The 26,612-nt window shown below is 35.4% G+C and overlaps 1 pseudogene; it reads right to left on the minus strand.

Annotated features, from left to right (window-relative positions):
• Positions 1-22,323, minus strand: part of LOC117804226 — a 139,610-nt pseudogene extending 117,287 nt beyond the window's left edge.
• Positions 22,324-26,612: the final 4,289 nt, after the last annotated feature.

Raw genomic sequence — 26,612 nt, forward strand, 5'->3', positions numbered from 1 at the left:
TTGGAGCTCATGTACTTTGTTGTTCATTTGTTGGGGCATCATTTGGCGGGGGCAGCAGGCTAGTCCACAGTTCTTCCAGCAACTATGGAGCTCATTCTTCAATGTTTCTGGTCCTGCACTGTGTGTGCAGCTCCATTAATAAAGGTTCCAAGTTATCTATGAAAAACCCACGGTGAATATCATTCTCAATGGGGAAAAACTGAGAGCTTTTCCCCTAAGGTCAGGAACATGGCAGGGATGTTCACTATCACCACTGCTGTTCAAAATAGTACTAGAAGGCCTAGCCTCAGCAATCAGACAACAAAAAGAAATAAAAGGCATCTGAATCAGCAAAGAAGTCAAACTCTCACTCTCTGCAGATGATATGACACTTTATGTGGAAAACCCAAAAGTCTTTACCCCAAAACTGCTAGAACTCATACAGGAATACAGTAAAGTGGCAGGATATAAAATCAATGCACAGAAATCAGTTGCATTTCTATACACCAACAATGAGACAGAAGAAAGATAAATTAGGGAGCCGATCCTATTTACAATTGCACCCAAAAACATTAGAGACCTAGGAATAAATCTAACCAAAGAGGCAAAGAATCTGTACTCAGAAAACTGTAGAATACTCATGAAAGAAATTGAGGAAGACACAAAGCAATGGAAAAACGTTCTATGCTCATGGATTGGAAGAACGAATATTGTTAAAATGCCTAGGCTACCTAGAGCAACCTACACATTTAATGCAATCCCTATCAAAATACCATCAACTTTTTTCACAGAAATGGAACAAATAATCCTAAAATTTGTATGGAACCAGAAAAGATCCCCAAATAGACAGAGGAATGTTGAAAAAAAAAACCAAAGCTGGTCGCATCACAGTTCCAAACTTCAAGCTCTCTTGCAAAGCTGTAATCAAGACAGTATGGTACTGGCACAAAAACAGACACATAGATCAATGAAACAGAATAGAGAACTCAGAAATGGACCCTCAGCTCTATGGTCATGTAATCTTCAACAAAGCAGGAAAGAATATCCAATGGAAAAAAGACAGTCTCTTCAACTAATGGTATTGGGAAAATTGGACAGCTGCATGCAGAAGAATGAAACTGGACCGTTTCCTTACACCATACACAAAAATAGACTCAAAATAGATGAAAGACCTAAATGTGAGGCAGGAATCCATCAAAATCTTTGAGGAGAACATAGGCAGCAACTTCTTCGACCTCAGCCACAGGAACTTCTTCCTAGACATATTGCCAAAGGCAAGGGAAGCAAGGGCAACAATGAACTATTGGAACTTCATCAAGATAACAAGCTTTTGCAAAGCAATGGAAACAGTCGACAAAACCAAAAGACAACCAACAGAATGGGAGAAGATATTTACAAATGACATATCAGATAAAGGGCTAGTATCCAAAATCTATAAAGAACTTATCAGACTCAACACCCAAGGAACAAATAATCCAATCAAGAAATGGGCAGAAGACATGAACAGACATTTCTGCAAAAAAGACATCCAAATGGCCAACAGACACATGAAAAAGTGCTCCACATCCCTCGGCATCAGGGAAATACAAATCGAAACCACAATGAGATACCACCTCATACCAGTCAGAATAGCTAAAAATAACAAGTCAGGAAATGACATGTTGGGGAGGATGGGGAGAAAGAGGAACCCTCCTACACTGTTGGTGGGAATGCAAGCTGGTGCAGCCACTCTGGAAAGCAGTATGGGGGTTCCTCAAAAAGTTGAAAATAGGGCTAAATATTAAATTTAATATAATGTATTAAGTATATAATATATATTTATTTTTTCCATACTATTCCCCACCTTTGCCAACCTCTCTGGGTCAGAAAACAAAAACAAAAACAAAAACAAAAAATTCAGGGAAAACTTAGAGCACAACAAAGCTCTTTTGTTCAAGTATGCTTTGTTTCATTTCTCCTTTTAGATATTATCACTCTCTAGAAGAAATACACATTTTTCTATCAATAACATAAAATTTCTTTCATGTTGAGATATTTCAATAAAATTGAATTTCTAACATCATCATATGTAGGACAAATCTAAATCCATATGGTGAAGTATATAAAATGGTTTATTAAAGTTTTATACCATGGCCATCTTATCTACTATCAAATTTTTGAAGCCAATATATTCTGGAACACAATACTTACCTAACACACATTTTTTGACTAAATAAAACTATGTCACCCTGTACTTGGATTTCTTCTCTCTGCACTTAGCAACTGTTAAGTAAATAGGTACCATAAGAATTATAATTTTTATTACTTAACCATTTATAGAAAAAGGAAATCATGTATCAAATAATTATTGACATTGTTAATCATATTCTGCCTACAGGTATGAAATGTAGATAGTCAATGAAGAGTGTGAAAAGATACAAAATGAAGTCAGAAGAGAAAACTGCTTTAAAAAGGAGATTTGATTAGTTCAATTTACCTTAAAGCTAAACCCATTAAGCTGAAAAGATGAAAATGCTCCAGAGCATGGGAAGTAGAACTGGTAAATTACAGTGGTGAATTGTGCACTACAACGAAATGATCTAATAAACTAGTAATTTGCCATATTATTATGGCCTAGAAAGACAATTTAATAAAAACAATTTGGCTTATATTGCTTCTAGCCTAGTTGAGTAGTTTCAAAATCATCGTTTTTTAAAAAGACTATAATACTTTTAGTCATGAAACTACATTTTTACAAATTAAAATTTATGCTGCTAAAATTTTTATTAAAACTACCTGGGAAATGACCATCATTATAAAGGCATCTACTCAAATGCCACAATAAATTAACACATAGCAATAGTCTCACCATGATTTTAATCTTTCAATGTACACCCTTCTGTTTGGGGAATGGATTTTTTTTTTTTTAAGTAATCAATGAAGGAACTTTTCTATTTTTTCCTGTACTGAAATTTTTGAAATAACTAAGGTTATAAGAACTTTTTTATACATTCTTCCATGAGCATTAAGAGATTAGTTAGGTAAGGAGAGATTCTCATGTCCTAAAATTTCTATACTGTTAGAATGAGTCATTCAAAAAGTATTAGAGCCAAAAATATCTTAAGGCGGCGTATGCTATTCTGTCTTAGTGAATATGGAGCAATTAAATTTCCAAAACCTTTTCTAATTTCATAAAATTTTAATATTAAACACAAATTTTCTTTTTTTAGCGATAGAATGACCAATGTTGGGTAAGTTACTTAAGTATGACAGAGATAAACTCTCCAAGAAGTTTACCTTTCTACAGCTATTTTATTAAGTGTTCTGTTGTCCCAAAAATATCTACAGGAAATATTATACATAATGGTGAAATGTTGAACACATCTCTTTAGTTTACTAATAAGTCAATTCTGCTACACCATTTATATTTATGTTTATATTTATATATTCACATTTACATTGATATTTAAAGTGGAGATCTTAGCTATTGCAGTAAGACATGAAAGAGAAAAGGTTTAAGATTCTGAAAAGGCAAGCATATGGAAAAATCGGAATACTCTTACATTGCTGGGGAAAAATTAAATCTTAGCTCTGACATATAAACTACTTAGGAATCACATTCCTGTATGTACAGGAGAAATCTGGACAAATTGAAAAGCAGCTTTTCCTTTTTTTAACCCATTGGAGAACTGAGGTCCCAGGGCTAACTACCACCCTGAAATCTGGAGAGAGAAATTCAGGGAGAAACAGCTGATATCTGCCTACCTAGAACAAAGGCCATTGTAGCAATAAATTGGTAGGTACACTTAAATGGATATTTTCTAAAAGTGTGGTAGAATATAAATAACATAAAAGTTACCGTGTTTAAACCTTTTAAACTATACAGCTATTGCTATGAAGTACATTCACATTGCTGTGCAACCATCATACTATCCATTTCCAGAACGTTTTCATCTCCTCAAACTAAAACTCTGTACCCATTAAACAACAAATCTCCATTTACTTCTCACCTCAGTCCCTGGTAACCACAATTCTATTTTTTTTTTTTTTGTCTCTATGATTTTAACTTTAGGTATCTTATATAAGTGGAATTATATAATATTTGTCCTTTTGATGTGGGAAACAAAGGCAGAAGGAAAATTATTAAATTCCTTTACTACCTACAGCTCATTGACAAGTCCTTGAAACAGGCAGAGTGATGTTCCTCTAGGAGCTCAACTGCCTCAATGCTGATACTTCGCTAAGGGCAAAAGGCAATCCTAGCCTGACCCCAAGGACACTGTAAGTCTATTTAGCATATAAAAATTCCTTTGGAAACTTCCTTTATCTCTACCCCCGCCCCCCAGATACATGTTGGCAATCATCCCCCTAGTACATCTGAAGGATCTCCTGATGGAGTCTTTACTAAACAGTAATAAATGACCTTTCCTAACAATAGCTAGCCCCCTCAGGATCCTGGAAACCTTGTTTCCAAAATACCCGGGAGGCTTATACTATCCCTAACCCCTCTCCCAACTTGAAATGTATAATTGGCTACTCCTCGTGACCCCAGTGTAAGCTCTTTCTGCCCACAGCTTTTGTCCCGTGCTTTAATAAAACCACCTTTTTTGCCCCAAAGACATCTCAAGAATTCTTTCTTGGCTGTCAGCTTCGAACCCTAACATCTTTCCTACATCACTTTTGTTTCTGGTTTATTTCACTTAGCATGTCTTCAAGGTTCATCTATGTTGGAGCATATGTCACAATTTCCTTCCTTCTTAAGGCTGAATAAATTCTATTGTGTGTTTATGCCCTGTAGGTTTACCTGCTCACTCAGCCATAGACATTTGGGTTACTTCTGTCTTTTGACTATCGTGAGTACTGCAGCTATGTGCATTGCCTACAAGTGGCTGTTCGGAGTCCTTGCTTTCAATTCTTTTGGGTATATGTGCAGAAACAGAATTGTTGAATTACAGTACTGCCATGTTTGATTTTTTGAGGGACTGCTATAATATTTTCCACAGTGGCTGTACCACTTTATATTCCCACTGGTAATGCACAAAGGTTCTAATTTCTCCAAATCCTCACCAATGCTAACTATTTTCTGTTTTGGATTTATCTGTTTTGTAGTACACCAATTGATAAAACACACCAATGAGTGTGACGTGGTTTCACTTTGTGGTTTAATTTGCATTTCTCTGATGATTAGTGATGTTGAGAGCATCTTTTCATTGTTTACTGGCTATTTGTATATCTTTTTTGAAGAAACGCCTATTTTAGTCTTTGCCCATGTTTTAATGAGATGCTTAGTTTTGTTTTTTGTTTTTTTTTTTTAATTGATCAATGGTAATTTTTAGAATTGTTAGAGACTTAGTGTAAACTAGCAGGAGATTGAGAACTCCTGGGGGCTGAAGTCTTAGGGACCCCTCCATACCTTGGTGTGCATTACCTTCAGAAAGCTCTTCAGATTCTCATGGTAAAGACCACATAAAGATCCCAGTGGCTCAGGGAGGAGGAAGTGAAGAGTGATCTTTGGGGAATTTGCCATGAGCCTTCTCCATAACAAAAGCCTCCTCTCCATATTCAGGTCAGAGCCTTATTCAAGGAAGAGAATTCCTCCCACCCTACTCCCGGTAGCCTTTCTTCCTCACCTAAAAGAGAAGAAAAAAGTCAACAGGGGTCAAGGTTGCAAGGAAATAGTTTGGAATGCTGTAGTCAGGGAAGAGAATATGCTATCAGGGAGAAAAAAAGCTGTCCCCTGGGGACACAGTTGTGAAGGTCACAACCAGAGACACAGGCCTATTATGAAGCTAATGATTTTATTGAAAGATTATAGAATACTCACCCTCTCTCAATACACTTTATCATCATATTAACAAACCTCCAGCATAACAGTGGATTTTAGCTGCAATAGTTAAAAGACACAGACTCTGTCCGAGGAGGAGTGCTTAGGGAATCTCAAAGCTAAGAGGGAAGACAAAGACAAGGACACAGGAGGAATTTTAAGTCTAAGGTGCATAGAGCCACTAGGAACATTAAATACAACCGAACTCCTAGCCAGATTAACATAAACCTCACACAAGGTTTATTTACTTCATTTTCTATTACCACATACAGCATGTTTGGCTCTCAACAATTACAAGCCATGAAAAAAGGCAAGAAGAGAACAAAAGTATGAAGATACAAAGCAAGCATCAAAAGAAAACTCAGGTATAACACAGATTTTAGAATCTTCAGACAAGGAATTTAAAATAAATATGATTAATATGTTAAGGGCTTTAATGAAGAAAGTAGAGACCATGCAAGAAGAGATGGTTACAGAAGCAGAAAGACAGAAACTTTAAGAAAGAATAAAAAGGAAGTATATAACATTAATCAAAAACTTTATAATTGAAATGAAGAATACCCTTGATGGATTTATCAGTAGGCTAGACATAACTAAGAAAAGAATCAGTGAGCTTGAAAATTTGCCAATGGAATATTTCCATGTTTTTTTTTTTTTTTTTAAAGATTTTATTTATTTATTTGACAGAGATAGAGACAGCCAGCGAGAGAGGGAACACAAGCAGGGGGAGTAGGAGAGGAAGAAGCAGGCTCATAGTGGAGGAGCCTGATGTGGGGGCTCGATCCCATAATGCAGGGATCACGCCCTGAGCCGAAGGCAGACGCTTAACCGCTGTGCCACCCAGGCGCCCCCTGGAATATTTCCATGTTTAAATTCAAAGAGAAAATAGAAGGAAAAATAAATAGAATATCGAAAAACTGTGGGATAATTTTAAAAGATATATGTGTAATTGAAACACCAGAAAAAGAAGAAAGAGAGAATGGCTCAGAAGATATATTTGAAACTACCATGGACAAGAACTTCCTAAAATGGCACAGTCACTTTTGAAAACTTTCTGATAGTTCCTCAAAACACTGAACATAGAGTTACCATATGACCAAGCAATTCCATTTCTTGGGGTATAGACAAAAGAAATAATAATAACTGTCTACACAAACACTTATACATAAATGTTCAGAGCAGCATTATTCATAAGAAAGAAAAAGTGGAAGCAACCCAAACATCCATGAACTGATAAATGAATAAAAAAATGTGGTATATCCTACAATAGAACATCACTTGGCACTAAAAAGCAGTGAAGTTCTGATATAATGCTTCAACATGAATTAATCTTGAAACCACTATGCTAAAAGAAACCAGGCAGGTGCGCACGCACACACACACACACACACACACACGATAGACTGTATGATTCCACTTAAATGAAATATCCAGAATAGGTAAATCCATAAGACGAAAGTAGCTAGGCGGTTGCTTAAGGCTCGAGGTGGAAAGGAATAAGCGTGGCTACTAATGGGCACGTTCTACGATTAGGTCATGGCAATAGTGTCACGGTTGTTTATACTGAAAACACGATATATTTTGAAGGGGTGCATTTTATGATATATGAATTATATCACAATAAAGCTATTCTTTTTTAAAAAAAGATCCTGAAAAAAAATATAAAACTGTTATAATGGTGTAATTATCATGTATAAACCTCTCCAAATCAATGAAAATCATAATTCAAATTAATACAATAGTTTGTGTAGTTTGCTAGATAAAAACATACGAAATGAAACAACAGTAACGATCAGAAAGATAATGCAATTTATTTTTTTAAAGATTTCATTTTTCTATTTGAGAGAGAGCAAGCATGAGCAGGGGAAGGGGCAGAGGGACAGGGAGAAGCAGACTCCCTGCTGAGCAGGGAGCCTGCCTCAGGGCTTGATTCCAGCACTCCAAGATCATGACCTGAGCTGAAGGCAGATGCTTAACTGACTGAGCCACCCAGGCACCCCAAGATAATGCAATTTAAATAAGTATGACATCTATAATAGTAACAAATAGAGTATCTAACAATTACCTGATCAGGAGTGTGAAAAATGCTATAGTTAGAAATGATAAATTATTATTTAAGACATTAAGATGTCCTATAAAATGGAGAAATATACTGTTTTCTTGAAAAGGAAGTCTAGTATAAAAATACCAATTAATCATAAGCTACTCTCTACAGTGAGTGAAATTCCAATTAAAATTTGAATAGGGTCTCTTAATGGAGCCTGACAAAGTTGATTTAAAAAATATGCATAGAAGTGCAAGTCCAAAAATCAGTAAGATATTCTTGAAATAGAAGTAGCAGATAGGATAATTTGCACCTGTGGTTATCAATACAAACCAATACATTTTAGAAGGACACAAGACAGAACACAAGAACACAATAAAAGTGAGAAGCAAAAACATGAATGTAGGGAATCTGAGAGCAAATTCTGCAGGTCATTGGAAAAATGATGGGGCTAATACAATTGGTTATCTATGTGAGGGAAAAAAAAAGAAACTGGATTTCATTTTGAGACACTACTCAAAAGGAACAGGGAGATGAAAATCTACAAATAAGAAAGATCTGTACAAGTTTTCTGAAGCCAAGTTAGGAGAATATCTTCATCAACTCTGGAGTGGCAAAGATACTTAAACAAGACGCAAACATTTTTAAAACAAATTAAATAATTCATCATTTCCATTGATTAAAAGTAAGAACTTCTTTTGATCACAAGATAACTTTAGAGAATGCAAAAGCATGGCATAGATTTGCAAAAGATACTTGAAACATTTATACAGCAGAAATTTTACCATCTTTAATACATAAAATATCCCACCAGTCTGTATGAAGAAGATAAACAACCCAGTGGGGAAAATGGGCCAAAGATATGATCCACAGGAGGAAACACAAATGGCTCACAAATAAATGAAAATATGTACAACTTCATTATTTATAAGGGAAATGCATATTATTACCATAATGAAATATAGCATCAGAACTATCAGACTGTCAAAATTAAGTCTGTCTACGGCAAATTTTATATGAGGCAATGGTAATTCCCATTCACTGGCGATCACAGTGTATTTTGGTATACCCGCTTAGGAAAACTGGTGAAATCTAATAAATGTACCCCAGTAAACTTCATGTACCAGCAGTTCCAATTCTGGATATATATCCTAGAGCTCAAAGTCCATATGACTATGAACTTCTTTGTACATGTATATTACATCAGGGTGCATATATACAAATGTTCATAACAATATTGTTTGCAAGAATAGAAAACTAAAAATGCCAAAAGGTCCATCAACAGAAGAATGTTGTTTAAACAGTGAAACCCTGTATCACAGTGAAAACAAGTAACTACACCCATAGGACTAATAAAGCTAATTCTCAAAAATACAATGCAGAGCATAAAACTAAAACCATGAGAAAATATAAGCAATAATAAAGATTTCATTACTTACCAATACATATATGGATAGTAAGATTGTAAGCAAATCAGAGAATGATTAACATATATTTGAGGTAGTGCTTTCCTCTGTGGGCAAGACTGGTATGTTTGATAGATTCAGGCAGAAGGGGGGTTCTATACTGTAAGATCTATTATCTTTCTTTCTTTCTCTTTCTTTCTTTCTTTCTTTCTTTCTTTCTTTCTTTCTTTCGAGAAAGAGAGTGCATGTGGGAGTGGGGTCAAGGGGAGAGGGAGAGAGGGAAGCTCAAACAGACTTCATGCTGAGCGTGGAGCCTGACACAGGGCTGGACCCTGAGATCACGACCTGAGCCAAAATCAAGAGTAGGACACTTAACCGACTGAGCCACCTGAGTGCCTCTCTACTATTTCTTAAGCTCTGTGGTGAGTATAGATGCATTTACTTTTATCTTATAAACTCTACCTATATGTTGTATACACTCATACACTCATTTACATAATACATTTGACTGTGTTTAAGTGAGCAGAGAAACCACAATATGGATGCATTTATGATTTGAGCCAGAGGTTGAGGGAAATAGTTCCACAAAACAATACAGTTTGTTACTACTTCAGGCACTCTTAGAGAAGAGTATTTCGTAGCAGTATTTTAAAATCCTCATTTTTAAAATAGATTTTTAAGAGTGCTCAGTGAGGGGGAGATTAGATTTACCATACCAACGTTGATTTCATATAACTGTTCTGCACAAAATGTCCTTAACCTTCTTTATTCAAATCTTTGCATTGGCATCCATGAGAACCAGAATATGCTTCATCTATTTATCAAACCAGTTCTATGCTGAGAGGCAGTAAATAAGCTTCCATGTATCCAAGTAGTTGATGAGATTTGGGAGAGTCCTGAGGCTTTAAAGCCTTCAAAAATGCAAATATTTCTTCCTCCCATCACCACATTTACAATTAATAGTAATTAGATGCCAGGTAAGTAGTATATATGATTATATTGGGTAAATATCTTTCTGTCATTTCACTGCCAGAGTCCATATTATGATGAAACTTTGTCCTTTATGTAGTCCTAAGAGATACATCTAATTTTATAGATCAAGAGCCTTAAACAGTAATACCTGGATTCATAAGTCTACTAAAATAATTTTATTATCACTATAAAACTATGACTTCCTTCTTCTCTATTAAGAACTTAAGCATGACTGCAAATATAAAAATGTTATTTTTTTAAAGAAACTGAAAATATTTCATACCATAAAATCTTTAATTAGTTTTGAAAGCTTTAATATGATTTAGGGTTGGTAAAATATTTTTTTTTCATTTTTACAACCAGTCTGATTGATATTCATACACGTGGAATTAAGTTTTAAAATCACACTTTGAAGTCAATATAAATTTCATTTTTATATAAAATTCAACATAGAGTTAGTTCCACTAGATTTGGGCAAGTGCTGCATTTCCGTTAGCCTGAACAGAACAAAGCAAAATCCATTATACTAAAGTTAAAGCAAACCTCTCAATAACCGATCGGAGTCTGGTGATGAGTAAGAGACAAGTGAGGCTAGGTATGGAGAGACAGGTAGGAGGCTATGTGATTAGGCTCATGCAGGGGGTTAAGTAACCAGGCTCACAGATATCACCGATGTTGAGAAATGTTATAGAGGAGATATTAACCAGAAAGAAGGGAACACCTTGTTTGTGCTCATGATATTTACAAGAACACCATGTTAGTTCTAAATATAGACAGGATATTCTCATGATATTTATAAGAACACCTTGTTTGTTCTCATGATAGTAACAAGTCCACCATGTTTGTTCTATATATAGACAGGCTATTATCATGCTACTTACAAATCCACCATGATAATGACAAAAATTTACCAAGTTCCCTCCTCACTTTTCTATAAAAGACCAACCATAAAAGTCTTCAGTGGCAACTCATTGGGACCCCTCTAATGCTAGAGTTTTATTCTTTCCTTTCTGTTCTCACCTTCACTTAATAAACTTTCACTTTTCTTCACCATTTTGCGTCCAGGAAATTCATTCTTTGACTCAGTGAGACAAAAGCCTTGCAACCCAGCAACAGTGAAAAGTACAATCAGGCAGAACACTGAGAGATTCGGGGAAGATGAAGCCATCAGATCTGGTTTGTGAATTTCTGTGACATGACAGTAAGAGCAGAGAGAAAAGCTTTCCAATCTAGCTTCTTCCCCCTGAAACTGCTCTTGCCAAGAATACTAAATGCCTCCATGTTGCCAAAATGAACAAACACCAAATATTCCTCATTTCACTAATTTTTTTCAGCAGATTAGACGCCACTGATCGTTTTCTACTTCCTGAAAGAGACTACTTCTTATATTCATGTCTGCACTTTCAATGTTACTATTGCAGAGAGAGAAAGGCTCATTTCTTATCTCGTCTGAAATAGGAACCCTGCTATTCTCCCATAAGAAAAAAAATTACTTTAATCTATCCCACATCACAATTTCATTTATGAGTTTTATTTACTTTTTGTTGTTTTCTTATCCCACACTTTAAGTTCCTAAAGATCATGGACCAAATTGGCATAGTGTGTAGCAAAATTCACCTTTTGGGGATTATTCAGTTGATTCATCTCACTACGTTGTTGTTGCAGTTACCAATTTATTGCCTTCTGCTCCAAATGTTCCTTTCAATATATATTGTGATGATAGAAAGAGTCCCTCTTCTTCTCCTTTGAAGTGAGCATGATATTAAGCTTTCTCAGTAGGGGGCACTATAAGGACATTGTAGGCTCTCCTGCAGTTCCGTATGCATGGAAGAACGTCTACTGGAGCTGTGCCCCATCCGAGAATGTGTGGTCCCAGTGATTTTGTAGCTTTGGCCTGATGACAACCTTCTTATGGTCCTCTTGACACAGAAACTGGTACTCTGAAGGATTCTTGGCTGCATAGGTACCTGGAGGCCTCCTGCCTGCTCTGGCATTCCAATTCCTTCTTCAGGCCCCTACAAAGCTCATTTGTAGCCCAGAAGGTTTCCACCCTCTCTGCCACATGGGCTAATTGTCTGCCCCTGCCTGCACTCTGGAAGGTTGCTGCTTGCTTGCCCAGTGACTGCAGACCAGTTCCAGCTTCAGAAAACCCAGTGAACTTCTCTATTATCCAGTGGAATGAGCTACACTTCACCGAAATCTGAAACACTTTCCAAGTTTGTCCCTCCTTGAGTACTCCTCTTCACCCACAGAGTACCATTTAGAGTTTCCTGATATCTTGCTATTTTTTTAAATCACAGTTTAATAATTCTTTGTATTAAGCTTCTCTTGTTTAACCCATTGTGGCTCTGTCTCCTGATTGGACCCAGACTGACACATTTGTATAATATTTAGATGTATGAAAATATTATGATTTAAAAAATTGTCTATTGATTAATGACAATGTAGTTAACAATTATACTTTCACACGCTTTGAGATTTATTTCCAGATTAATAAAGAGTGAAATCAAGGGCCTTCAAATTTATGACATAACATCCAGTAGTTCTCCTAAGTCGTTTTACACCTTCCAGGAGAATGTGTGAGAGTTTATAGAAACCTACAGTGTTGTCAAGCATTTAATTTTGTCAATCTGATGGAAGTAATTATATATCACTGATATTTTAATTTGCATTTCACTGATTACTAAGGAAGTTGAGTATATTTATATATTTATTTCCCTTTTAGTTTTCTTTTTGTGTGTGCAAAGTGTTATGCAAATTCTTTGTCCATTTTTATTGGATTATTGTCTTTTTAAAATTACTTTGCAAATGACTGACATATATTCTTGATACTGATTTTTGCTGTCATATATGTTATAGTATTTCCTATTGTTTCTCTTTTAATTTGGTTTTGGGTTTTATTTTTTCTTGATACACATGCTCTTTATTTTTAAAACAAATGTATTCAGTGACCCACTAAAAGTTTAACCAGTTTATTGAATGAGCTGTATCTGGCATGGTACAAGCTGAAATGACTTTAGTATTTGTTATTGTTCCCATTTAAACTCTTCTTGTGAAAATATCTTTTCTACCCGTGACTGAGATCTCAGGTAGATTCCATGTATTTTCTGGTAATTCTAAAGTATGAAAAATTCAAGTGTAAACTAAAATAAAAGTTTCAGTATAATGTTCATCTCCTGTCCTCACTCAGACCTGACTTAGGCAAAGACTCACACCAAAGCAAGGTGAGGTGTGGTGGTAACTGAAAGTTTCCTCCTTTTTTCAGTCTTCATTGCCTTTTCTGCTTACTCTTCCAATTCTTAGGAAACTTCACACTTGGGTTATCCCCAAGATAAGGGGAGAGTTTGAAGAAAAGATAAGAATCTCAAGTAGCTTAAGTAGCTTTTGAGGCTATAAACAGGCATCAAGACTCTTGGTGTATCATACATTCAAATGAGTCTTACCTCAGTGTTGGGAACTAATTAGCCCTGGTTTAAACATATATCTGGTCCCATCTAACAAATCTGAAAGTAAGATCAGAATGTTTCATAAAGTTCCTGTCTACCTCAGTGCACCCCAAACAAAGCACAAGGATATTTATAGGAATACAAACATCTACAGCACCCAACAAGATAAAATCTAAAATATTTATCTAGCCCCTAATCAAAAAGCATGGGAAAAAGCATGGAGATATAACCCATAACAAGGAGAAAAGACAATCAAATGACACTGACTCAAAACTGATGAATATGTTGAATTAGTCAACAAAGATATTAACAGAGTTATTGTAATTGCATTCCATATATTCAGAATGTTAAGCTGAGTTCACAGAAGATGTTTAAAAAGTACTAAACTTAACTTATAGAAATAAAAACTAAAGATCTGTGAGAAAAAAATACCCTGGATGAGGGGCACCTGGTTGGTTCAGTTGGTAGAGCATGAGATTCTTGATCTCTGGGTCATAAGCTCCAGCCCCATGTTGGGTGTAGAAGCTACAGAAAAAAAAAATACTCTGGATGAGAGCAACAGATTTAACATTCACAGGAAATGATTAGTGAACCTGAAGACATAGCAATAAAAATTATCTAAAATGAATTACAGAGAGAAAATTGAAATAAAAATAAGAGAAAATATCAGTGAGTTCTTAACAATTTAGTGATCTAAAGTATGTGTAATTGGATTCAAAAAGGAGGAGGGAAAGTGAAGGGTAGTTGGAAAAGAAATTGGGGTGATAATGGTTGAAGTTTTTCAAATTTAATGAGAAAAATAAAGCTCTAGACCGAAGAAGGTCAATAAAATGAAAAGACCATGAAGAAAGCTAGAGCAGAGCCAACCATAAATTAATAGCTCAAAACAAATGATAAAGAGAAAATTTTAAAAGTAGCCAGAAAAAATTACATGTTATATGTAGGGCAATGAAGATAGGAATTATGGCAGATTTCTTTATAACAACAATGCAAATGAGATGAAAGTTGGACAATATACTTGAAATATTGAAAGAATATTACTTTTAGCATAGAATTCTATACCCCTTAAAACATCTGTTAGAAATGGATGCAAAATAAAGACTGGATACACCATTAAAAAATTAATCACTGGCAGACATTTGGGCTGAAGTTAAATGATAACGGATGGAATATGGATGTATAAAAAGGAATGAAGAGCACTGGAAATGATAACAATGTAAGTAAATATATAAGATTTTTAAATTATTTAAATAAAAATAATAACAACATAGCATGGTGCTTATAATATATTTAAAAGTAAACTGTATGATTAAATGGTATAAAGGTTGGAGGGGAAGGGAGAAAGTATGCTAATAAAAAGTCCTTATAATATAAATGAAGTAACACAATATCACCTGAAAGTGAACTGTGATAAGTTAAAGCAGAAATTATAAACCCTAAAGCAATACTACCTAAAATAATAAAAACAGTTTTAACTAAAAAAATAGCAAATGAGATAAATGAAATAAAAAAAAAAACTAACCAGAAGAAAGCAGAAAAAGAAAGTAGAAGATCCAGAAACTAGAAAACAAATAGAATGATTATAAATTTATCACTAATCAATAATCATAATAAATATAAATTGTCTAAACACCTCAATTAAAAGCCAGTCATTTTTAGATTATATATATTCTGAAGAGCAAGAACCAGTTAAATGCTGCTTATAAGAACCATACCTTAAGCATGGAGACCAAATAAATTAAAAGTAAAAGGTTGCAAAAATTTTACACCATGTTAATACTAAGCAAAAGAAAACTGAAATGGCTAAATTATTATAAAGCCACTTAGATTTCAGAGCAAAAAATACTTTTAGGGATAAAGAAGGTAATTTTTTAATGACAATGAGAGTCAGTTTATCAAAAGGAAATAACAATTCTAAATGTGTATGTATCTAAAAAACAGAACTACAAAACACAAAAAGAAAAAAAGGGGGAGGAGAATGCAAGAAGAAACTCACAATGGTAACCAGAGATTTTAATACATTTTTTTTCAATTCATAGACACAGTAGGCAAAATAATCAGTAAGAAAACAAAGAATTTAAACAACACTATCAAAATCTGGATCTAGGTGACATTTACAGAGTGCTTCACATAACAACGGCAAAATAGACATTCTTACCAAGCGCACGTGAAACACTTGCCAGTACAAAGCTATAGTCCTGAGCCATAAAACAAATCTCAATAAATGTAAAGTTATTCAAGTCATACAAAGTATGTTCTATCATCACTACAGAATTAAATTGGAAGTTAATGACAGAAGGGTCCCCGGGAAATTTCCAAGTGTTTAGAAACTAAACCCCGAGTGTCTAAAACACTCATAAAAATAAATCACAATCAAAAGGGGAATCAGGAAATATTTTTAACTGAGTAAAAACGAAAATTTATCAAACTTTGTGCTACGACGCTGAAATAAAACTTAGTAGAAAATTTCTAGCATTAAATGACTATGCTAGAAAGTCTCAAATCAATTAAAACTTCCACAAGGAACCTCACAGAAATCTTTTTACCTTAAGGTATGTAAATATTTCTTAGAAATGACACCAACAACAAATCTATAAGAGACAAAATTAATGTGGATTTTGTCAAAATAAAAAACGTCTTTTTTTTGAAAAGATACTATTTAAGAGAATAAAAATGACAGTTCCAGGCTGGAGAAAATGTTGCAAATTACATATCTGATAAAGGACTTGTATGCAGAATATCTAAAGAACTCTCAAAAGTTAGCAATAAGAAAATAAACAATCCAATGTTTTAAAATTAAAAATGAGCAAAAGATTGAAAGGACATTTCAGAAGTGAAGGTATACAGATGGCAAGTACTCACACGAAAAAATGCCAACATCATTATTATAAAGGAAACCACAATGAGATTCCCCTAAATGCCTATCAGAATAGCCCTGATTGTAAAGCCTGACAATAACAGTGTCAGTGAGGATGTGGACGGACTGGAACTCTGTACATCGCTGATGAGAACGTAAAGTAGTATGACACTGTGGAAAACGGTTTGTCAGATTCTTAAAAGATTAAACATAGAGCTACCATAGTATCTAGCTTAAGTATTAATCCAAGGGAAACGAAACTATAGGTTTATACAAAGTCTTGTACATGAATTTTTATAGCAGCTTAATTTGTAGTAGTAAAAAGTTACAATAAACTAAAATGTCAAGAAAAAATGGATAAAAGTACTTACATATTCATATTTTGGGGGATGCTATTCCGCAATTAAAAACAAATTGCTATGGGGCACCTGGGTGGCTCAGGCAGTTAAGCCTTGGACTCTTGATTTTGGCTCAGGTCTTGATATCAGGGTCATGAGATGGAGCCCTCTGTGGGTCTCTGCACTGGGCGTGGAACCTGCTTAAGATTCTCTCCCCCTCTCCCTCTGCTGCTCTTCTCCTCCCTCTCGAAAAACAAACGAACAAACAAAAAACCAAAACCAAAAAAACCTTAATTGCTATGAACGCATCTCAAAATAATTATGTTGAGTAAAAAATTTCAGAAAAATTATATTCTAGAAAGTGCAAATTATATAGTGGCGAAAAGCAGATCAATGATTGTCTGGGGGACAAACAGGAGTATAGGGGCAGGAAGTGATAAAGAAGGGATTCCAAGGGGGATACAGGGACATTTTTGACATAATGGATGTTTTCACTATTTTGATTATGGTGATGCTTTTGTATTTTTGCATATGTAAAATCTTATAAAAATATACATGTTAAATGAAGGCAGTTTATTATATGGCAATTACACCTTCAGTTCAAAAAAAAAGGAAAAGGAAAGGGAAACTCATTGAACTCTCCACTTAAAATTAGTGTGGTTTTATGTATGTAAATCATAATTCAAAGTTGTCAAGTAAAATATTAATGGCCTCAAGTTCTTTAAATTCTATGCTTCAGACCTTTTAACAATGCCTTAAGTTTATCATCAAACTATTAAAGTATGTGCAATATGTAAACCATAGCATCGCACCAAAAACTACCCAGAAACTCCTCAATGTCCTTCAATTTTCAACAATTTCAGCTATTGCTAATAGTTTGATCTATAATTCTTGCTCATCTTTCTCTGGGTTTATACAAATATATGCAGGCAATGAGAAATAATTTTGATTGTTTCATTTTAAAAATTACAATGCCAAAAATATTTAATAAACTTTAGGATTGCTTGGGTACTTTCTAAGAAATACTACTGATACATGGTTTAAGATGGGGTAGCTTACTGGGGCACCTGGGTGGCTCAGTCAATTAAGTGTCTGCCTTTGGCTCCAGTCTTGATCTCAGGGTCCTGGGATAGAGCCCCATGTTGGGCTCCCTGCTCAGCAGAGAGTCTGCTTTTCCCTCGCCCTCTGCCCCTCTCCCAGCTCATGCTCTCTCTCTCTCTTTCTCTCTCTCAAATAAATAAACTTAAAAAAAAAAAAAGATGGGTAGCTCACTAAGAATTGATATTTTTATAATATTGTGTCTTCTTATCTAAGAACAAGCTATATTTTAATGCTCTCCTGCATTATAACTCCATCTTTAAAATCAGAAACATTTTAAAAAGTGAAAGTGGGAAGAAATTTTTGAAACCTGTATCAGTAAATATAGATAAGAGGATACTATACCTAATGCTATAAGAAAAAGCTTCTAGAAAAAAAGACAAACTATATCAACAGCTCATTCTCAAAAATAAAATTTAAATGGGCTGAATGGTGGCCCCCTATTCAGTCCTAATTCCTAGAAACGATGAATGTTAGTCTATGTCATAAAGTTCTGCAAATGTGATGAAGATAAGGACTTTAGGTTGTGATTCTCTTGGATTAACAAGATGGGTACTTATGCCACTGCAGTGCCTGTGTAAGACATCATAGAGACACAGCCACAGCCCGTGAATGAATGCTGCCAGCCACCAGATGCTGGAAAGGCAAGGAACTGATTCTCCTCTCAAGCCTCTGGAGGGAGTGCGGCCCTACCTACTAATACCTTGATTTGGGCTCAGTAAAACTGATTTCAGACTTCCAGTCTCCACAACTTCAAGAAAATAAATTTCTATTGTCTTATGTCACTAAGTTTACTGTGACTTGTTACAGCAGTCACAGAAAACTAATGCAAGTGGGTTAAACATTAGAAAAAATTTCTACTGCATTAGTAATCTAAAAATACAGATGAAAAAAAGATACATTTTAACTCCAAAATTTCAAAAGTTCAAATAAATTAAGATATCAAGTTAACATGAAAGTGGTTATCTCTGGATAGCTCTGTTCCTGTATTTCTGTTTTATATAATTTCCTAAAGCAAAGAGTCTTCCACGTAGATGGCACGGGACATAATAGAAAGCACTCAGGAAAAGGTGAATGGCACAGGTTGTTGAGTTTACCCCTAATTTAGCAAAAAGTTATCTCTTTTATGTTCTAAACTAATCCCATTTAGATATGTACTATAAAAATCAATATCCCCTATGTCCACTTTGCAGCACACCCCTTAGGGAATCTAAGGTGATTGTAGGCTACTGATCAATGATTCTTAGATTTGAAATCCAAATGAACTTCAGAGACATGGCTTTCACTGGCACTCCTCCATAGCTGACAGATGTATTGATCAGTACTTTTTTTTTTTTTTACAATAATGATTTTAACATCTGTCTGCTTCAGCTAACAAGAACTTTTTTTTAAGTAAATAATCAGACATTTGAACAAGGATCTACAGGTAAGAATATAAGCCATAGGTAATTTAAAATAGTGAAAAACTATGATACTCTTTGGATGTCCAACACACTCAAGGAGTGTGTGTATAAACTATGACATAACCAAACCATTAAATTTTATGCAATTATTAAAAACCATACTTGCAAAGAATGTTTAATTGTGTACATAGAGAAGCACTCTCAAAAAAATGTTCTGTTAAAAGAACAGAGTCATTACAACCAGCCTTATTGAGTACTCACCAAGCACTTTTAAAGGTATTATTATATCTTTTTATGCTCATAACCACATTATTAGGTAGATGTATTTTTTTATTTCCAGTTGAATGATCAGGAAAACCAAGTTACCGAAAAGTCAAGTAACTTCTCAAAGTTACACAGCCAGAATTAGGAAGGTTGACTATGCTACATCAGACTGTAAACAAGACAAAAATAAAGCCAACTCTTTATCAAGAAGTCCTCCCTAACTTCCAATACCTAGTAGCCTCGTCGGTTTCAATGACATCACCTCAGTGTCAGTTTCACCTCAACCAATCACGCTCTAGCACTTGAACGTGAGCTTACGTGAACCAGGTCGTCAATGGCTTCATGCCCAGTGCCTGGCATACCTATACCCCAGGATGTACAGTGTGTCAGAACTAGGGACTCACACTTTTGTGTATTTACCAAAGAGGATACATAAACATATGTTTAGAAAATCTCAAAGTCATAAAATATAATATTTTAGAAATAAATAGAAGAAAATAAAAGGGAACTCGAAGAGCAGGAAATTTGCAGCAGGAAACGGCAGCAGAGCCAGGCTCCAGCTGTTTCTAAGATCCAGATACTCTTGTCAGGTATGAGTTCCCAGGGCCTCACTTAATGCTTCCTGAGTCCTGCACAGAAACTTTTCATCATTTCTACAATGCTTATTACTTTGTTAAAAACATGCAAACAGCACAGGGCAATGAGTTTGAAGTGATAAATATGTTTAATACTATGACACTGGAGGCTCTTTCCAGATGCAGAGTAAATGATGCCTGGAGGCCTTTCAATATTTTTGGAGTTTTAATAACAAAGAGTCTGGCAACCTACAGTAATCTGGGGATAAGTGAGGCATCTACACCCACAATTTATTGTGTTTTCTCTTCTCCTGGCATGTGGGTCTCACATTTCTCACATGAAGGAGTGTGAGGCACTGGTTTGCAGTTGCTCTGCTGATCACAATGAATTGCATTATCTTAATTCTGTAAAAATTATTAAATCTACTTCTTCGGTCAATATCTATATTTTTTGTTCCTTTTTCTAGTAAGGTCTTCTCTTTGTCTTTCTGTTTCTGTCTCTGTCTCTCTCTCTTTCTCTCGGCCAGGCGTGTATATACGTGTGCAGGTGGGTAAGTATGTTCATGCATATGTATATGACTAGATAAGTACATACTGAACACCATAATCAAGTTGTCTAGTGAATTTTATCAGATTGATTTTGGAGTTGACTGCAAATTTCAGATCTCCGCAGTGCCCAGCTTAGGACCTTGAAATATACAAACACTATCCATAGTGATAAAAAGCCCTGCGGCATAGCACAATGTGATTTTCAAAATTTCATATGCGCATGAATCACCTGGGGAACTTGTTAAAATGCAAATTCTGATTCAGTAGGTCTCAGATGGTCCCTGAGATTTCGCTTTTCTCCCAAGATCTCAGGTGATAGCACTGCTGCTGGTCCACAAATCACATCCAGAGTAGCAAAGGCAAAGTGGAAATCACATAGAATATGAAAGACCTGAGTCCAAATCTCTGCTCAGCACTTATTGGATATATAACTTCTCTATGTTTTCAGCAATTCTTTTGCTGTATGAAGTGGAAAGTAAAAACTAACACAATGGGCTGCTGCTGTGACATAATGACATTGTGTCTATACAAGCACCTGCTAAACAGTCCATATAGAATGAATGTCAGGTGCTTTTTAACCTCTCTCCATGCCAGGACCATGAAAAGTCTATGAAGAATGTGACAATCTTAAATGCCCAAGGAAGCATTTTTCAGAATGCTATGAAATATGTTTTTAATGTCAACTTTACACTGTCTCTAAGAAAAAAAAAATATTCTACTGTTGCAATGACCATTTTATTTCATAGGTCTCAATCCATGAGAAATGTTTGGCAATACTACTTTCTACAGATAGTTTTCAGGCTGGACATAGTATCAGAGAAATGATTTGTGTGCACATAAGCATTCAAAAAAAATACTATATAACTATATAACACTAAAGCTAGAAATATGTTGCTGTCATCACTATGAAGAGTTTCCGGTGGCACAACTGGTATAGCCTACGGCCACCTTCAGCTTAAATATGTAGCAGAAAAAATAATTTTACAATTTTTTTCTACTTCATGAATCATAAATCAGCAGAGTTAGAAAAAATCTAAGTCTCTGATCCAATTTACTTATTTAATAAATAAGGAAATTGGGCCCAGAGGATTTCATGGTTTTTCTCAATGTTACACTGATAGCCATAAAGGGAGCCAGGAATGGCTGTTAAGTGAACGGAAAGCCAATCTAATGCTTTGGGGTATTATAACTTCCTAATAGGAACAGATTTTCCTATCCATTCCTGACAAACAGCCAGTGTGATATATTTAAATCTTAGATTACATCATGTCTCCCTACTTGAGCCACAGCAGTACATTTCCATATTATGCAGGGAAAAAAAAAAAGCAAGGAAGGAAGAAAGGACGGAGAGAGAGAGAAGTTTTAACTTGGACTGAAAAGTCTCCGCATGATGTGGCTGGGAAATCCATCTGACCCACCTGCTGCTCTTCTCCCCCTGCTCTCTCCTCACGGTCCCATGAAGCCACACTGTTCCTTGAACATGTCAGGTACTTCGGCACATCTGCTGGGACACTCCTCCCCCACAAGGCTCTACGGCTAGTTCTCCACTTCCGGTCCTTTCTCAGCAATCCTCTTCCCTCAGTGGCCATTTCCTGGCCACCTTATCTGAAGTTCATCACCCCTTCCTCTGATGATTTTTATCCTCTCAACTGCTTGAGCTTCGCCCCCCACCCCAGCCCCATTCTCGGCATATGTATTGTCCAACATATATTTTTTGGCTATCTAGTTCTTTAGACTAAATAGCATAAAAGCATAAATAAGAATAAATTCTTATTTATTGTCTTTCCTTCCCCTTAGACTATAAGCTCTATAAGGAAGGGATTTTCATTTTTTACTGTTTTATTTATTACTATATCCTTGGTATTTAGCAATCTGCTCAGCACATATTAGGTACTTAATAGGCACTTGTTGAATTAATAAAAAAATTCTACCTCTGTTTTGAATTTATTTTACTTTATATGACTCTTTGTAATTCTCGTTTCTCTACTAACATTATCCTCTTCCAGTTACTCTATATATATGCAAAATATATATACATTTATATATGTATGTTTATATCATTCTGTATATATTATATTACTCAAATTTGCCTATGCATATTTGCATGACTTTTTATTGAATACTATGGTGTATTACATTCCCTACCAACAAACTGCCAGACATTTATAGCAATATTTGTATTTGTTTAAAAATGGTTTAAGAATTAGTTTGAGAATACGATCTCTTTAGTTGCTGGAAATGAGAGAGCTGTGGAGAAATCAATACACAGAAAATCAAGAAAAGCGGATGAAAAGAAAATGAATCTGACTGTATTTAATATCCTATAAAGTGAAACCACCTCAAAGGACTAGGTTTGCATAGCAGAGGCTCACCTGCTACAGTCTTGGTGATGTTCAACCCTTCTCTTTCTTCTCTGTATGTTACTGGTGGCTGTGAAAATAAACATGTGAAATAAAACATCAGCCTTAAAAATAGCTGTTATTTCCCTTTGTATTTTGCAACCATCCTTAAAAATAAGTAACAATTCAGACTATATAAGGAAAGAAAATATAAAATTCCTTTTATCTCTTCCAGGACCTAGTTTCCATGGAAGTAATGACAACAATGAAAGTCAAGAAAGAAACTCAAGAAGTGTAGTAGGAAGTGATTTCCAGCATCTTTTGGCTACTTTGTTAAGCACTTAACACATTATGTCCTTTAACCTTATTAGATCCATTTTAGAGGGAAATTGAGCCTCAAAGGAAAGTAAGAAGTTTTCTCAAGGTCACAGAATGAGCAAGTCTCAGAATTATAATTTAAGCTAAAATCTGTCTGGACAGATCATGAGCTAACACCTAGGCTATTTCTTCCAAACTTACATTTTTTTTTTACCCAAATAACTATTTGATTTCAGAAAAAATATCCAAAAGAAGCAACAATTTGTACATTTGAAATTTCACTTAATTTACATAATATGAATTTTTTTCTAATGAAAAGATAGATGTCATATTAACATTTTTCATATAGGCCTTATTGAAAAAAAATCACATTCCACAATTTACTGAATATTGTAATAATAATGAAGAAATCATAAAACAAATATATAACACCTTTCATGAATTTATAAAGCAATTTGTTCCATAAATTAGTAAAGCAAAAATTTGTGTAATATAGAAAGTGAATAACTTCTGGTATTCTGGAAATTATTCCTAATACTCAAATATTTAATTGGGCCAGAATTTTTTTTTAATTGTAGATCTTCAGCATTCTCTTTTTCCTGAATCTGTTCTAAATCATTTTTTCACCTATATGAATAAATTTACCACTTTAACTTTTGGTTCATTTTATAACTTTTCCTGAGTTCTTTCAAGATTCTTTGCAACCATCGTATTGGATTCTCTCTTCCTTTGACAAAATAGCCACAAACATGAGACGTGTTTTCAAGAGATACATTATTTCAACTCAGCACATATTTGTCAAATTAAACCTAGATTCTCAGCAATTTGGAAATCAATAACTGCCTGCCCAAATAAGGAAATTAAAATGATTTTTAAAATAATCAGCATTTTATTGAGTATTCGGGAAAACTGCTTTTTATAAAAACGTGCACATTCATGGTTCACATTGTCAGAGCTGGAAGGAGAGCAACAACGTTTTTGAATCAACCTTCTTTTCATAAATAAGAAATGTGTGCCAGGAGAGATGTGGCAATTTGATCAAGGTCATGTGGAGAACCAGGAGAAGAGTCAAGGAAAAAGCATGGAGAAAGTGAAAGTCAGTTCTTTCTCTTTAGAGTATAACTTTTTGCCCTACATTGGGCTCCCTGTTCAGCGGCTCAGTGGGGAGACTGCCTCTCTCTCTCCCTCTGCCTCTCACCCCACTGGTGCTTATTTTTTCTCTCTCATGCTCGTTCTTCCTCTCTCTCTCTCAAATAAATAAATAGAATATTTTTTTTAAAAAAACATAGAACTTCATAAGAACTAACTCTGCTTCTGCTCTTGGCCTCTATAGGCTATCCACACCACAGCAGCCAGGATCAGCTCTTTAAAATGAATATCAGCTCATGTCACTTTTCTGGTGAACCCCTGAAAATGGCTTCCCATCTCAGCATAAAAGCCAAAGTCTGAAAAAAAAAAAAAAAAGCCAAAGTCTGAAAATGTCAGTAAGACCCTACATAATCCAGTGTCTTGTCTTCCTCCAACTTCATTGTGTACTCTTATAGCCATGGCTCAAGTTCCTTCAGTTGTATTTAGCTTCTAGTTAACTGTTGGCCTCTTCCAGAGAGTCTTCCACCAAATAGTCACATGACTAACATCCCCTCAAGTTTTAGTTCAAATATCACTTACTCAACGAATCTTATTGCGACCGCCATGTTTTAAAGTACAACCCATGTCTCTGGGGCAGCCAGCATTCTCGTTCCTTCTATGCGCCTTCATTTTTTCACAGCTTATACCATCCTCTAACATCTTTGAACACTTACCTATTTACTGTATTTGTTGTTGTTTTTTTTCTCTCCTCCTTTGCTATATTGAGCAAATTTGGGAGTTTAGTTCTCTGGTATATCCCAAGCCCCAGAACAGTCCCAAGCACCAAATAACTATTTAATGAATCAGTAAATGCATGAATAGGCTGACAACAGTTGTTTTAATCTTAATGTAAACTTGAGCTTAATAATATTGAAGGCTGGAAAACCAGAAGTTAAATCAACACACTGTTTTTTTAAAGATTTTATTTATTTGCTTGAGAGAGAGTGAGAGAGAGAGCACAGAGGGAGAGGGAGAAGCAGACTCCCCTCTGAACAGAGAACCCCATACGGGACTCAGTCCCAGGCTCTGAGATCATGACCTGAGCCAAACACAGACGCTTAACCAGCTAAAGCCATCCAAGCGGCCCCAAATCAACACGCTATTATAAATTTTTTAAAAAAATGCTCAAGAGGAAGCACATTATTATATTACAGTATAACTGGTATGGTGTCCTAGAATACACAACTGTCCAATGCAATTTCTTGGGATTTGGATAAGTGTAATAGGACTTAACTTTCCAAGGATGATACTACAATTTAACTACAATATGATATTTGGACTAAGAAACTGACAATGCTGGGGCTCCTGGGTGGCGCAGTCGTTGGGCGTCTGCCTTCGGCTCAGGGCGTGATCCCGGTGCTCTGGGATCGAGCCCCACATCAGGCTCCTCCACTAGGAGCCTGCTTCTTCCTCTCCCACTCCCCCTGCTTGTGTTCCCTCTCTCTCTGGCTGTCTCTCTCTTTGTCAAATAAATAAATAAAATCTTAAAAAAAAAACAAAACTGACAATGCTAATCAAATGTGTCATTGATGGTTAATGCTTTACCACAAATGCCCCTCCAGATGTTAGCTTTTCAAGCACAGGCTGGTGGAAATGGAAACATTGGTTTAGTATCTAGGACTAAGAGTTCTCTCTAATTTCAAGTCATTTTGTGCAGTTCAAAGCTCGGAAAGCACTTCCATGTGTAGTATACCACATAATGAGCCCAAATTTGTGAGAAAAACAGAGAAGAATCATCCCTTTCCACAAACGACTTCTTCCACACTGGACCACCAGGCACTCCGTGAAGAGACTATGAGTCAATGGAAAATAGTCCACAAGCCATTCTGTACTGGCAAGGTCTAGCTGTCACTTCTCCACTAATTAAGCACTATTTATTTTTTCACAGATAACTCAAATGTTACCTCATTTGTTCATTTATTACTTCTTCCTCAATACTCCCATGGCACTTTGTAGCGCTAATATTGCAGACAACAGATTCAGATACACATTGGATCAGGTTTTATTTGTGTTCATCTCTGTTTGTTTCTCCCATTAGGAAGTGATCTTCTCCACTTGATATTGGAAAGAGCGGAGGCTTTGGAACACACTAG

This window comes from Ailuropoda melanoleuca, chromosome 10 (assembly GCF_002007445.2).
Source record: "Ailuropoda melanoleuca isolate Jingjing chromosome 10, ASM200744v2, whole genome shotgun sequence".
NCBI classification, from domain to species: domain Eukaryota; kingdom Metazoa; phylum Chordata; class Mammalia; order Carnivora; family Ursidae; genus Ailuropoda; species Ailuropoda melanoleuca.